At 42.5% G+C, this 16,215-nt stretch overlaps 1 protein-coding gene across 8 annotated transcripts in view; it reads right to left on the bottom strand.

Annotated features, from left to right (window-relative positions):
* KANK1 (KN motif and ankyrin repeat domains 1) overlaps nucleotides 1–16,215 on the bottom strand; it is a 233,037-nt gene that overhangs the window by 215,042 nt on the left and 1,780 nt on the right. The window lies entirely within an intron of this gene.

A 16,215-nucleotide genomic window follows, 5' to 3' on the forward strand; every position in this document is an offset into this window, starting at 1 on the left:
AAATTATGGAAGCAGCCCAAGTGTCCATCCACAGATGAAGGGATAAAGAAAATGGGTACATACACACAACAGAATATTACTCAGCCATAAAAAAGAATGAAATCTTGGCCATTTGTAACAATACAGATGGAGCTACAGAGTATAATGCCAAGTGAAGTGTCAGAGAAAGACGAATATGATTTCACTCATATGACAGATGGTTACCCAAGGGGAGGTGGGCAGAGCGATGGGTGAAAGAGGTGATGGGGACTAAAAAGTATATTTATCATGACGAGCACTTAAGTCATGTATAGGATTGTTGAATCCCTATATTGTACACCTGAGACTATTCTAACACTGTATGTTAGCTAACTAGAATTAAAATAAAAAACTCTAATAAAAAAATGAAAGTTCTCATCACAATGAAAAAAGATTTGTAACTGTGTGGTGATGGATGTTAACTAGACTTATTGTGGTGATCATTGCAAAATATGCAAATATTGAATCATTACATTATAAAGCTAAAATTAACATAATGTTTATGTCAATTATATCTGTTTTTAAAAAATAAGCCAATCAGAAGAAATCTCAGCATTCTTATAAAAATTACAGAAACTAAGGATACCTGGGTGGCTCAGTTGGTTAAGCAGCCGACTCTTGATTTAGGCTCAGGTCATGATCTCAGGGTCATGAGACTGAGCTCCGCGTGTGACTCTGTGCTCACCAGAGATCCTCTCACTCTCTCCCTCGCCTTCTGGCCCTCCTCCCACTCATGCACACACTCTAAAGTAAATAAATCTCTTTATTTTATTTTAATTCAGTTAATTAACATATAGTGTATTTTTGCTTCAGAGGTAGAGGTCAGGGATTCATCAGTTGCATACAACATCCAGTGCTCATTATATCAAGTGTCCTCCTTAATGCCCATCACCCAGTTACCCCTTCCCCCACCCACCTCCCCTCCAGCGACACTGTTTGTTTCCTATAGTTAAGAGTCTCTTACGGTTTGACGAAATCAGAGAGAGAGACAAATCATAATAGCCTCTTAACTATAGGAAATAAATCTTAAAAAATAAATAAATTATGCAAGACTCTTGCCTAAACAGATGGTCCCCACTCCACAAAAGGCTGTGAGGGTGAAACTCTAAGAATAGCCAAGATTCCCTGTTTGCCCCCCAAAAAGCGTTCTGAATCTCCCCAACATGCATACGGGAGAATAACCACTCAAGGCACTGAAGTTTTATACCTCATAGTAAGTACAATTGCAATTTGCCATCTTTCTTCAAAGGGTTCTGATTTTGTCCATTGTCAACACTAAGACAGAAATTCCCCAGTAAGGATATTAGCAACAGCTCAGCAATTTCACTTTTGAAAGAAAAATACCAGGACAGATTCACTAAGCCCTAATAAATTTTAGTTTTTCCAAAAGGCTCATCTCTATCATTCTCTTTACAGTGTCATCCACCTTTGAGTGGCTGCCAAAACCATATTAACTCAGGCAATTAAACAAAAGACAATCGACCAATACGACAGCAATAACACATAGAAAATCAAGAAACAAAGGTCAAGAGAGTAAGAAGAGTAACTTCTTGTTTAAATTCAGATCTAGACCCTTAAGAAAAAATGAGTGGAAAGTTACTAACTTGTGGGTACAGCTCTGCAACTCATAAAAGATTAATCAGTCCTGTATAAAAATAAGACCTGTTTTCCATATGTAGGCAGATTTCTGAAGCATAACTTCTTCAAAACAACCCCCAAAATACAGATGTAATCAATCTAAATGCTGGTTCTGATTCAGCACACAGGCCCTTAAACCTCTTAGAATTAAATATAGTTCTCCATCGTGGCAGACTATGTTGTTTCAATTATCTGCAGCCCTCCCTATAAAAGGAATAGACTTCCCATTTTCATGTGACTCGTAGTGTCTCCTGATGTAAGAATTAATTACATTTCCCTACCCTGCTGTTGGTCAGCTTAGCCATGTGACTTGCCATAGCCCACTGAATGCGAGAAGTCACATACAAACAGGAGCATTAACAGCCACGAATGGACTGGTCATTCCCTTTCTCACCCTCTGCCATGTCCCAGAGTGGGGTGGCTCGTTCAACCTGGATCTGGAGCTAGACTAGAGAAGACCTCTGGAGTAGAACCACAGCTGCCGTGTAATGTGAACCAGAAATTAAAATGTTGTTTTAGGTCACTGAGCATCATGTAGCCTAAGGTGAGAGATGAAGCCATCACTTCTTTTTAAAAAAAATGTTTTAATGATCAATGGAATAATTGATACCCAGGGCAACCTAATGAATGCAGAAAAACAGGTAGGTCTTACCGCCAGTGAATTTCCATGCTAACCATCTGCATAACATACAAAATAAACTGAAAATTTTTCTAATTCAAGTTTTTACCTTATAAATATGTGCTTTAGAAAGAGAGAGAAAACTTAAGTTACTTGTTTGACCTTTAGAAGACCTTGTGGAGAACAATGGTAGGTTCAAAGAAGATAAGGTTCAACAGCTCACCATTCCATAGACATGTAATTAACCTCTAGCTGATGGGGGATAAAACAAGAATCCAGGTTATAAACTTAACCGGCAAACCGGTCTCCCAGCAAAACAAGGAAATGTAATTGGGATTTTATGGGATGTAGAAATCAAGCCCAAAAAGGGCCAGGTTCATTTTAGCTTTTTAGTATTAGTCTCTGCCCAGAAATCTTACCAATATGAATATTCTGATGGTGCAGATAGTTTTTTAAATGAGCAATTTAAAAATAACTTGATGAAAATTACTAGATCTCTCAAACTTTTTTCTAGAAGCCAAAGAAAAACAATGCTTAAAGACTCTTCTCATAGCTACTCTGATGAAAATATACAGCAATTCATTTCAAAACTTCACTGCTGAAGGAAAAATTCAGCACCATCTCAAATTCGTGATGGGGTTTTGGCAAGCTGGATGCCCAGAGAAACTCCTAACACTTACTAGGACTAAGCTGACCCAAGAGAGTGGGAGAGAGATAATGCTATACTCTTCCCTGCAAAGCCCTGAATCTGGGGGCCATGGTTCCCTCTATCATGGTTAGCAAGCCCACAGTAGTTATCAGGAAGGCTATTCTCATTGCTAAGCTCAAATCAAGTTAGGAACACTATTTCCTACAATTGGACAGAAAATTAGATCCAGAAGATGTGAATCTTCATGCATTAGGGAAACTATTCCATAATCCCCAAATGATACAAGGTAACAGCTCCCTTTGCAAGGCTAGTTTGTGAGAGAGCTTGGTAAAGCTTAGCTCAGGAAGACTTTGCAAAATATCAGGGTCAAGCTGCTGGGGTGTCCATTTGGAAGCAAACAAGAGTCTGATTGGTTGTGAGGTAGCAAAGAATTTCCTGGGGACTCTTCTTCCCTGCTCCAAATTAGGGCTAAAAAAGACCTGAGGGAGCAGACATTCAGCAGGAGAACACATGATAGGATGGCGACCATTTTCTTCCCACACACATTTCCCTTTTAGAAAAATCCACCCATCCTTACCCTTGGCTACTCTGTGTTTCCTACACAATCCCAGCCTCCCTGGCCACAGCTAACGGGATCACAAAATTATTCCCATCTCCAGGGAGGGGAAAAAAAAAAAAAAGAGGCACAGGCTAAGCCTTGCTGATGGGAGAGTGGGCTAGAGCAGCAAGACTGGAGATAGGAAGGGCTGAGCTGCCAATTTTTTTTTTTTTAAGATTTTATTTATTTATTTGAGAGAGAGAATGAGACAGAGCACGAGAGGGGGGAGGATCAGAGGGAGAAGCAGACTCCCTGCTGAGCAGGGAGCCCGATGCGGGACTCGATCCTGGGACTCCAGGATCATGACCTGAGCCGAAGGCAGTCGCTTAACCAACTGAGCCACCCAGGTGCCCCTGAGCTGCCAATTTTCTACCACATGTGAGCTGAAGCAGAGAAAGGTAATCTGTAGAGAAAAGCCGAAGTATGGTACAAATGCTGGAGACAAGATACCATGGGTGCCAGGTACCAGGAACCAACTTCAGGTCCTAACTCCTAGGAGGACTGGCTGGGTTGGTTTCCCAACCAACTCCTTGTTGATGCTGGTTTGTCTAAGCCAGTTTAAATGAGTTTCTCTTTTTACACAGCCAGTATGCCTAACTGTTTTATTATAAATCCTGGCTTATTTATTTTTAAATGTTTGATCTTAATAAACTTTTAAAATTAGGGAATAACACACATACAGTAAAATTATAAATCTTAAATATTTATCATGAGGAATCCTTACAAATGAACATATTCATGTCATCAGCAACTAGGTCAAAGATAGAAAACCTCATCAGGATCCCAGAAGACCCCCATGTCCTTTCCCAGTCAATATACCCCTGACCCCAGCCCCCCTGCCCTATTCTTCTATTCACCAGTGATTATTCTTCCCCCCTTTTGAGCTTCATATAAAAGAAATCATACAATACGTACACTTTTGGCTTCTTTTACTCAATATAATATCTATAATATTACTCAATATAATGTCTCAATATTCATGTTTTTCTCTGCAGCACTACTATGTTTTTTTTATTGCTGTGCAATATTTCATGCATGAATCCTGCCATTCACGTGCATTTGGACTATTTCTCTGAGGTTCCTATCATTCCGTTACGAGAGGTCTTGCAAATGCTTCTAGTGCACGTATGTGCTCATTCCTGTCGGGCATATATATCTAGGAGTATAATTACTGAATCATAAGCTAGGTATTTGTCCAGCTTCGGAAGTAAGTCCAAAGTGATTAAACCCAATTTATACTTCCACCAGCAGTTAATGAGAGTTTGAGTTTTTCCTACTACTAATATTTGGTTACCAGGGTCGGTTTGTTTTTTTAATTTGAGCCATTTGAATATGTGTTGGTATTTTATAGAAGTTTTAATGTGCATTTTCCTGATGACTGGTGATGTTGAATGCCCTTCTGATTCGTAGCTGGTCCTGACATACTCTGGACAAGCTGCTTATTGAATATATGACAAATATCTCCTACTTTGTGACCTGCCTTTCCACCCTTCATTTATACTGCTAAATGAAAGTTCTTAATTTTAATGAACACAAGAAAAGGCAAAACAGTACGTGTTGCTGCGAGAAAAAGACCCAACCTCTGCGTCCACATAGTCACTGATTTAAGAAAAGCTAAGTAGTTAACTGAATGGGACCCAGCCTTTGCATAGGCTTTGGACTATAAATGCAATGTTACTCTTCTCACTCCCCCAAAGCTTCAGATACAATGAATCACCGATTTAACAACCAGTAGTGGGCCCACAGCTTATCAAGAATATTTATGCATTATATCCTAGAAACGTTATTCTAAATGATGAATGGTTTGCACCACCAGCCCTTGAAAGTCCCATAACATGTTTCCAGCATAGCTCTGCATAACCAGCATTCGTATGGAGGTTATTTCCCAGAAGAGATGTGCAGAGCCCACCAACTTGGGGTCCCAGGACCGTATCTCATCTCTCCCCATCCCAATGCCTCCTGAGACAAGTACCCCAACTTCAATTAACCAACAGTAATTACCAGGAATCCTACATAACCGCTGAATTTCCTTGGCTGGGGCAGCAGTCAGAGCACCAGGATTCCCAAGTGATCCAGATGTCAACACAACTCCGGCAAGGCTCATACGCCCATGACCTCGTTGATCACCTGGGCTCCTCTATACCAGCCCTCTCGTTACCCCCATGTTACAGGCAGAGACAGATGATCTTGCTCAGCCAAATCTGTGGAAGACCTTGCAGAGAGGAGAGAAGGGTGGTGGCACTTCTCAGAGTTGGGGTCCCTGAGCCTGGCTCTGCCCTCTTACTTGCTCCCAGGGTTCTCTGATCCACTGTGTGCCACCTGGGACCATAACCCTTTCTCTACTCCTCTGGCCCTGAGCAAACAGGACAGCTCTTTTGAGATGTTCTTCCAGGGAGTTTTATAGTCAGGAAATACTATATCTTAGACCTTCCTTCTTTTATATTCCCTCCCTACTTCCTCTGCCCTGCCTCCCCCCCCCCGCCCACGCCCCACACTCACACACCCAAGACACACTTGAACAGCATAGCAAAATGATACTGTTTCTTTTCAGACACAAGGAGGCAAAGGAAATAGACGCCCAACAGGAAACATAAGAGTTAAGACTCTAGAACCCAGGCTCCTGACCACTGCCCTGTACTAAATCAGATCCCTTCAATCTGAGCGGTCCAAAAATAAAGGTAAAAAAAGGGAAGAAAGTGGGGAAGAAAAAGCTGCCCTGGGCCACTGAGGGTCAAGGAGAGACAAAGAGATGTTGAGAACCAAGCACAGTTTCCATGGACTCAGCACCCCGAGGCAGCCTGGGGTTGGTTCTGCGGGTAACAGCTTAAAGACATCTGTGGGCAACAGCTTAAAGTCAGGACTCAAATCAGATCAACAGGGAAGCATGGTTATTAGGTCAAACTGGATGGTGAGGCCAGAGGCTCCTAACACCTTTTCTTTGAAAGAGAAAGTTCCCAAGAAAACGATTCCTAAACTATATAAATGTCAAGCCCTTAAGCAGCATTTCCCCACTTGCTGGCAAAGCTGATGGACAGGAAAGAATGACATTTTCTTTTTCTTCCTTCCGTTGTAGTAAAGCTACTTTCTTCCGTGGGTCTGGGCTGGCTCAAAGTCCTCCTGGTCTTCTTACTCACCCCTGACTTCAAGAGGTGAGCGCCGGCAAGCCCTCCCCAGGGCGCGCAGCACCAAGCCCAGACACAGTAGCACTCTGTTTCTGAGTGAGAGCTCCTTTTCTCCGGAAGGTGTGAAACAGCTTTATGAGCACACAGGATTTCATTAAAGGAAAACAAAGTCCTTCCAATTAGGCTCTCCCAGTTTCCCGTGATTATCCAAACAGTAGCCTTTTGTTTCCGGGGGCTGGCTAAAGTGAGCCAGAAACAAACAAAAAGAGACAGTTCTCTTTCTCTATTAACCTAAAAATCGATTAAAACTCCCCTGGGGGCGCCTGGGTGACTCAGTCGGTTGAGTGTCCGGCTCTGTGTTGGCTCAGGTCCTGATCTCGGGGTCGTGGGATCGAGCCCCACGACGGGCTCCAGGCTGAGCGTGGAGTGTGCTTGGGGTTCTCTCTCTCCCTCTCCCTCTGCTGCTCCCCCTGCTTGCTCTCTCTCCTCTCTCTAAAAAAAGAAATGAAATTTTCAAAAAATAATTTAAAAAAATAAAAATAAAACTCTGCTGAAAATAAAGGGGAAAATTACCTATGGAAAGCTGTGTGGTGCCACCTACACATTTGAGTCACTCCTCAGAAGAGGGGGACAGGAAGTTCTCCATCTTCCAGCACCTCACCTCTTCCCTTTGCCCTACTTTGGTTCTGTCCTACTCTGCACTTCTGATCTCTATTTTGTGTTGAACTTGCTGCTTTTTTTTTCATATTGAAGAGATCACATGGCCCCAAGAGCCAAAAATAAATGGGAATTGAATACAAAAATAAATAAAACTCTCCTGACAAAACAGAGTCCATTGAGGGTAACTTATAGTACCCTCGTGTCCCTAAGTTCTCTCTCTCTCTCTCTCTCTCTCTCTCTCTCTCACACACACACACACACACACACACACAGGAAGGGTGTGTAGAGAGGAGCAGTAGGGAACAAAACAGGATTCAGATGCATGCCTGGCCGGTGGGTAGGTGGGTGTGTGTATCAAATCTTGTTAGGACAAATCTCTTTACAACCGAAATGCTTCAGCGGTAGCTGATGGAAGCATGGAATTCCTTATCACCTAAAGGATAAGTTCCCACGCAGTGAGCACCTAAACCACTGCAATAGTTGATGCATCGGGACCTTCATGCAGATCTGGCAGCTTTAGTACGTGATGAATATAATCATGCATATTCATTCAACAAATATTTTTGAATGCCTACAAAGCGTAACCTAGTCATCTCCCTTCTATCTCACCACTCCATAAATAGCCCCTGCTGCTGTTCCTCAAGCCAGTGCCCCCCACCCTCCCACACCATGGCCCTTCTCAGCATTATGAACAATTCTCAGATCCCACTCTAGGGCCACAAGCACTCCCTTCCTCCCCCCAACCAAAACATATCAGAACACAAGTTCACATGACTTCATGAGAGGATTAGTCTTGAATTCCCTCAACTTAAGAAAAAAAAAAATTTTTTTTAACAATATACAAAAAACTTCCATAGCTGTAAACTATTTGAACTGTTTCTCCTTATTGTTACTGAAACCCTGCCTGGGCTAAGAAACTTTGAGTTGTAGGAAGTAAGCTTCCATCATTTCTCTTCCAAACTTCTCTCCTTGATAGAGATCCTATAAACTCTCCCCCCACTCCTGAACTGTAACTCTGGAAGGGGATCAAAGGGTGGGGTCTCTGGAGGCAGAGAAATCTTATTCGGCTCTCAAGATCAGAAGCCTGGGATTTCTAAAGACCATTTAGGCTACGCCACCCAGGATTTAATCTTGCCTCCAACAGACCAAACAGTACCCACAAATATCTTACAAGTACTGAAGACAAATAGTGCCTCTCCCTTGATCAGCAACACCCCTAGTGATATATAAAGGGGGAGAGAACATTTGCACTAAGTACAAAGCGGGGCTGCATTCCTAAAGAGGCATACAATCCTCAAAAGGAAACAATTGAGAAGATAAAACAGGCCCCTTAAAGTAGAAGCAGGGAGCCTGCTTCTCCCTCTCCCACTCCCCCTGCTTATGTTCCCTCTCTCGGGGTGTCTCTATCAAATTAATAAATAAAATCTTTTTTAAAAAAGTAGAAGCTGAAGGATGAAATTACAAAAGGAAATAAAACAAACTCAAGCACATCAAATCATACATTAAGTTTCATCAAAATGACTCATTTCATTTTCTAAAAAAATGGCAAAAAACTTAGCACTGCCACTCAATCCATATAACATCCAATATATCCCTGTGTGGCTACTCCCCTTCTTTTCTGCCTTTAAAAAATTATGCCCCAAGAGCTCAAATTTTCTTTTGCACTTTCTTGTGGAAATTTAATTCCTGGCCGCCTACAGAGCATGACTTAGACAAATCCTCCTATAAAAATGTCACAGTAAATGCTAAAAATCAGTAGATCGACTTAACAAATCAGCAAAGTTCAAACGGTAAGACGGCACGAGCAAAATTTCAGCTTTTATATATCCCGAAAGCCTTAATGCTCAGAACCAGGAGGGTTTATTCGTAAAGTTTTGTTAACTTTTATTAAGTGTCAATCTCTTGACAGGCATCTCCTACCAAATTAAAGAAAATCCCAGGAGAACTGAATTTTATAGCATGGAAAAACAGAAAAGCTAAGCCAGTTAAAAAGCGGACATAACATCTCTGGATGAATTCTTTAAACTAGTCTGATGTTTTGTATCGTGCTATGCTATAACACATGTTATAGCATATGTTATATGGGCCCTTTTTCGGCGTGCTCATCTTCATCAGTCTGGGGAATTCAAGAATAGGTATTGACCCAGCTGGCTAAAATAAGATAGAGGGGAATGAAAGCATTAGAGCGAGTCGAACTCCCACAGCACTGCGGGTATAGACGTGAATACCACCGCTCGGGCGATCTCTGCCACAGCCGAACTGTGCACAGGCCGGCCACAGCTGTGCTCCCGGATGTGCATCCAACACAACCGTATACATCCATCCATCAGAACACGTGCGCAGACTGTGCGTGCTGGTCCCAAACGGGAAGCAACCCAAAGCAGGTCTCCAGGAGGAGGGGTCAGCGGTGGTATATTCACTCCGTGGAACACAAGAAACCAATGAACAGAACCACCCGTAGCCACATAAAACAGCATGGCGCAGTCTTCCAAATACAGCACGGAGTGAAAGAAGCCAGGCACAAAAGGGTACACACGCTGCGATTCCATGTATTAAAGTTCAGGCACTGACACAAGTGATCTCTGATACGAGGTGGATACCCCCGGGGATGTGATACAAAGATGATCAGCTGGGGTCCATGGCTCTGTGTGGGGGAAGGGAGATGAGCAAGTCTTTGGCAAAAAAGGGACTCATAGCATCACGTAAGAGGGACAATCACTGCCCCTAAAAAGGGCTACTCTTTTTTAAAAAGGTTTACTTATTTATTTGAGGGGGAAAAGTGGCAGAGGGACAGGGAGGATCTCAAGCAGACTCCCCACTGAGCACAGAACCCGACTCAGGACCCGATCTCATGACCCTGAGATCATGACCTGAGCCGAAATCAGGAGTTGGAGGCTTAACCGACTGAGCCACCCAGGTGCCCTTAAAAAGGGCTACTCTAAAGCAGTTACTTTTATAGGAAAGAGCAGTTCTGTTGAGAAAAAGGGGGGGAGAGAGAAGGAAAGGGGGTAAGGGGGGGAAGAGACAGAGGAGAAAGAAAGAGAAAGAGGGAGGATGAATTCAGCTTGATTTCTACCTTTGCTCTATTTTTTTCATATTTTCCCCAAGGCCAACATGTGAACAAGTCAGAATTCTGACTTTGGCCAAAAATATAATGCAGATATCAACACATTTACATTCTTACCTCTAATCAAGCCAAAAATTATATAAAAAGGAGTTTTATCTGCAATATACAACAATGTAAACCAACAAGAATAGAGGTTCTTGTGTGCTTCTCAGGGGATAATTATTTAAAAAGGGGGGGGGATTAGTGTGTCTTCTGAGCGTTAAACTAAACCCCACTGCTCAATTCCATTAACTAATTAAAAAAAAAAAAAAAAACCTTCCAACAGAGCTACAGGGTTCCTGACACTGTCTGAAATATATAACTGTTTCCAATTAACTGATTGCTTCTGTAATGAAAAAAGCATGAGGATGCTTAGTTCTGATAGGTTCTTCTGGTGTATGTATCCATACACAAATACACAACTCAACAGTGTATCTGTTTTAAGATTCTTCATCAGTGAGAAAGCATTCATACTTGAAACATAAAGCTCAAGGGAGAAAAAGGCAAACAGGTATCCGAGTTTAAAAGCCAAAGAGAAAATAAAAACTGCTGGATTAGGTCACCTGCTGTGCGCATCAGGGGACATGCTCACAAACAATTCACACATCTAGTGACTTGGAGTGTTTTAATAAGAGCCTCTCTGTTAGGTCTCCTCCTAGACAGTTCTGTTCTTTTCCACTGCTCAAACACACACACACTCAACAAGTCTCATTTCTCCATGGCCTTGTCAAGTATGGAATGCTTTATTTAAAATTATAAAGGTTACTGAAAAAAGAGAACTAAAAATAGCAAGAGCAAGATAAAAAATAATGGGATATCTAATAAAATTGAGAGGGAGAAGGGAGAGGAAGAGAGGAGAGGTGGGGATAGTATTAATTCCCTTTCTTCCTTAGCAGGGAATGAATGGATGCTGCAAAATTTGTTGAAATCAAGGGTACACTATGGCAGTTTAAGAAGAAGGCTGCAAATGTGCTGACACTTCCCATTGAGTGGCAGGTCCATGTCCCCTCTCCTTGAATCTGAGCAGGCTCTGCGATGGACCCAATCAACAGAGTTTGGTGAAAGGAAAGTCATGTAACCTCCGACGCTGGGTCATAAAAGGCCAGGAAGCTTCTAACTGGTTCTCTTGAGGCACTCTAGCAGTTAAATGTATTCGTCCATCTGGAGAATATTTGGGGATGAGATTAACATTTTAATCAGTGAACTCTGGGTAAAGCAGATTGTATTCCATAATGCGGGTGGGCCTCGTGCAATCAGTTGACGGTCTGGATAGGACAAAAAGATCAGCTTCCCCACACAAGAGAGAATTCTCCAGCAGACTGCCTTTGGTCTTCATCTGCACCATTGGCTCTCCTGGGTCTCCAGTCTCTGGCCCACACTGCAGATTTTGGATTCACCAGCCTCCATAATCATGTGAGCCAACTCCTTAAAATACATCTTTTTCTATAAAAATACATACATACTATTTGTTGTTTCTCTAGAGAACCCTGATTAATACATGAGGGAAGCTGGTGGCCATGTGAGTAGTCCGACTACCCGGGGCCACCATGCTGAAGTTGCCATGCGTAGTAAGTACTCTGGTCAGCAGTCAACACTGAGCCCAGCCCCCCAGTCATCCCTGTCAAGGCATGGGGCATGAGAGCAAAGCCTTCTCGGACCGTCCAGACCAGCCCAGTCACCAAGTGGGTGCTACACAGAAACCTCACCACCACAAGAAGCAGCCAAATCCTGCCTGAATCCCTGACCCACGGAATTCATAATACCATGAAACAAGCGTTTAAGCCACTGAAGTTTGAGGTCATTTGTTCAATGACAACCACCAAAAGAACTGAAAATGGAAAGAGTTAACAGTAACGCCCCATAAGAGACTGTAGCTGAGCAGGGATCCGAGAGGAGGAATGGGTTTTAGTTTTCATTTTAAATGCTTTTTTGTTGTTTTCATTATTCTATGGACAAATACTATTTCAGAAATTTAAACAATTAAAAATTTTAAAAAAAAACAGTGAACATGTTTAGCATTTATGGTGTACCAGGTAGTCTTCTAAGTGCTCTCTATGGTTTTGGTTTTGGTTTTTAAAGATTTATTTGAAAGAGAGAGCGAGCCTGCACAGGGGGAGGGGCAGAGGGAGGGGAAGAGAATCCCAAGCGGACTCCACACTGAGCACGGAGCCTGACGCAGGGCTTGATCCCAGCACCCCGAGATCATGACCTCAGCCAAAATCAAGAGTTGGACACTCGGAAATCCAGAGCTGGAGCCACCCCAGTGCCCCTCTGATATCACTTTAACTCACTTAATCCTCAGGCAACTCCATGAGGGGAGTGCTTTTGCTATCCCCTTTTTATAAATGGGAAACTGAATCACAGAGAGGTTCAGTAACTGTGCCAAAGGTCACCCAGCAAGCAGCACAACCTATATCCAAATCAGCCAGTCTGGGTCCAGAGCTACAACATTGTCCCAAAGATAACTAGGCTGGGCTCAGCAGCTAGAAGCCACTGGACAGAGAGCATAATCTCAAGCTGCCATTCACCTGAGTCTCCAAGTATGTGACTGAGCAAACTACTACGTCAAGTCCTACCAGACTGCCTCCTTGCTTCAAAAGCTAGGCCCTAAAATGCAATGCCCTTTGCTGTAATCCCCACCCGTATACATTTTCCAAGGCCCAATCTCCTTAAATATCACACAAACTTCTCAGCATGAATTTTCCCACCCCTTACATTTCCAGAATGAGCCATGAATAGCAGATATTTCCATCCTTCTGCCTCCCACTATAATTCTGTATCTTTCTATCTCCCCACTTGCTATGAACTCTGTGAGGGTCTAAGTCTCTGAATTTCCCCACCAAGCCTTGCATAAAATAGAAATGTCATTAATATTCACTAAAGGTAAATTGATATTGGCTTATTCTACATGCAAGTTGGTGGAGCAGTCTTTACCTTAGAGAAATTTTTGCTGTATTTTATTTGAGGGGAAAGAGTGAGTTTAGAGCCATAACTAGGCAAAGCAGCAGTCCACTGCATGGTAATCTTCGGCAAGTGTTCACCATCGAACCCCAGGATGCTGACTTGAAAGTAAAAAAGTGTTCATCCAAAAAGCTTTAATGATTTTTTCTGCCTTTATATTAGTTCACCAATTTTCACTATATTCCAGAGAAAGAATAAAAAGAAGACCAGCAGCATTTCCACTGTCCAGGATAGCCTGTGTGCTGTTCATCTCTCTTCTGGAGATAACTCAGTGGTATCTTCTTCAGAGAGATCTGCTCCCTCGCCAATTTCTAAGGATCCCTTAAAACTCAGCTCAAGTCTTACTTTTCAAGGAAGCCGATCCTAACCATTCAGGCAAGAAAGACCTCTTTCGATTCAGAACCCATAGAAGTACTCAATATCTGGTAAACGAACTAAACACTCCTTTGTCACATGTAAGGAAACTGCCTAGCTGGTATTCTTAATTTTTATACATAATTTCCGGACAACCAGCTACTTAATGTTAGGATTCCTCTTGTACTCACTAAAACTCCTAACTTAGTACCTTGGCAAAAAAGCATCAGATAAAGAAAAATCATATGTGACTGGCAAGTGAAACTACAATAGTCCTATTTACACTATTTAAAAAGCAGGTATCTCGGGGTGCCTGGATGGCTCAGTTGGTTAAGCGACTGCCTTCGGCTCAGGTCATGATCCCAGGGTCCTGGGGTCGAGCCCCGGCATCGGGCTCCCTGCTCGGCCAGGAGCCTGCTTCTCCCTCTCCCACTACCCCTGCTTGTGTTCCCTCTCTCACTGTCTCTCTCTCTATTAAATAAATAAATAAAATCTTTTAAAAAAATTAGAAAAATAAAAATGAAAAGCAGGTATCAGGGTCAACTTCACCGTTACTTTGAGAGTCGAATTTTAAACCAATTAGACACCTTTTTGCAGGTAACATATTAGCAATTTAAAGGTTACTTTAATCAATTCTGTACTAGACTCAAGGACAGCTGGGTTCTGCAAGTGGTAGTTTAACAACATGGATCCAGAGCCATAAAAAAACAAAGACTCTAGTTTATGAAATGATCCCAAAAAGGGGGAGGGAATACATGCACAAAGATGGTTTCTTTAGCAATATATACCAGTACAACTCCAAAAAAATTAACACTCATTTCTAATGCTGGGGGGGATTATTATGGAAGCCTATCCACGGGATTGTGGATGTGTGCAGGAATTACAAAGTCATGGAGATTGAAACAATATTAAGACACACTGTTAAGACAAAATACCAAATTGACTCTTATGACTTCATAAAAACAGGAGCAGACATGGAAAAGCACTAGAAGTGGACACAACTGAAATAATCCGTCTGCTGGAATGGGGCAAATATGGGTCACCTTTTGTCCATTTGTGCAACTCTGTAGATTTACTGCTTTTACTGTTTAAAACAGGACAGAACTCTCACATGCTGCTAGTAGAAGTATGAACTAAACAAACACTTTGGAATCTGTTTGGCAGGATCTTCTAAACTGAACAGGCTAGAACTCTCTATTCTACTAAGTATATAACCTAAACAAATGTGCACAGGTGTATCAAGACATGTGCTAGAATGTTCACAGCCACACTACTGGCCACGGACAAAATGTGGAAACCATTCAAACGCCCATCAACCCCAGAATGGATAAATTATTTGGGGGCACAGTCACACAAATGGAATATCGGACAGCAAAGATAATGACTGAATTAGAGCCACATGCAACATGGCTAAATCTCATCAGTGTGATTTTGAAAGAAAGAAGCCAGATTGAAAGACAAACAAACAAAAAACGTGTACTAGAGGATACCATACCCACAGAGCATGAAAACAGGCAAAAACTGATCTATGGGTTGGGACAGTGGTTACCCTGGGAGGAAAAAGTAACGGGAAAAGAGCAGAAGGGGTCTTCTGCAGTCTGGCAACATTCTGTGTCTTGATCTCAGGGCAAGTTACAAGTTCACGTTCACTGTGAAAATTTGTCGTATTGTACACTTACGATTGGTATGTGTGTTATACAGTTTAACAATTACTTAAAAACAAAACAACACAAAAAAAACAGATGGCATAAGCCAAGCTACCCAGGCAACAGAGACATAAAATGTCTCATAACATTCGAAACCAACTTGGCTTCTTTGAATGCAGGGCAGAAGAGATGTGCGGGGGTTGCTGTGTCATTTGGGCTGTTTCAACTCTGCTGAGATTTTTAAAACATGCACAAATAATCCAGCAAATGCCTGAGGACGTGTCTGTAATTTTTCCCTGAGATCCCCCTTGCTGCTTCTGAACCTGTGTACCCTACGGGCCTCCGCTCCCATAAGCACAGCCCCTTGTCAGCCCTTTGCCTACCTCCTCCCCAATTCCTTGAATTTCCTCCAGCTACACCCCTGCCCACCCTCCTCCTCCCCCCTGGACTAGGGAATTGATGCAGGAGCACATCAGCTCATGGCACTATTTGTAAGCAAATGCTGACACAAAATGAATCTAGGTCTTGACTGTATCGATTCTCGTGGCCATTTGCCTGTGGTTTCTTTCTTTGGGACCAGTTTGGATGATTTAAAACAAAACTATTTTTAAAACATTGCTCTTTTTCTGCTCTATCATCCTCCCCCCCTCCCCCCCACCAAAACACACACAAAACAGAGCTCACTTTTGCTGAGGTGGAACCTCAACTAGAAAAGTTTGCGAACTTGACAAAGTACCCCCAAAGCACCCCTGTGCCCCACAGGAGATAAAATGCATCCCTCCTGTGAGTGTCTTTGAAGGAGGCCATCATTCCACCACTAACCGATTCTCCTGCATCCTTAGAC

This window comes from Mirounga angustirostris, unplaced genomic scaffold, assembly GCF_029215605.1.
Source record: "Mirounga angustirostris isolate CCGP_5_RB_7025 unplaced genomic scaffold, mMirAng1.0.hap1 SCAF_15, whole genome shotgun sequence".
Taxonomy (NCBI): Eukaryota; Metazoa; Chordata; class Mammalia; order Carnivora; family Phocidae; genus Mirounga; species Mirounga angustirostris.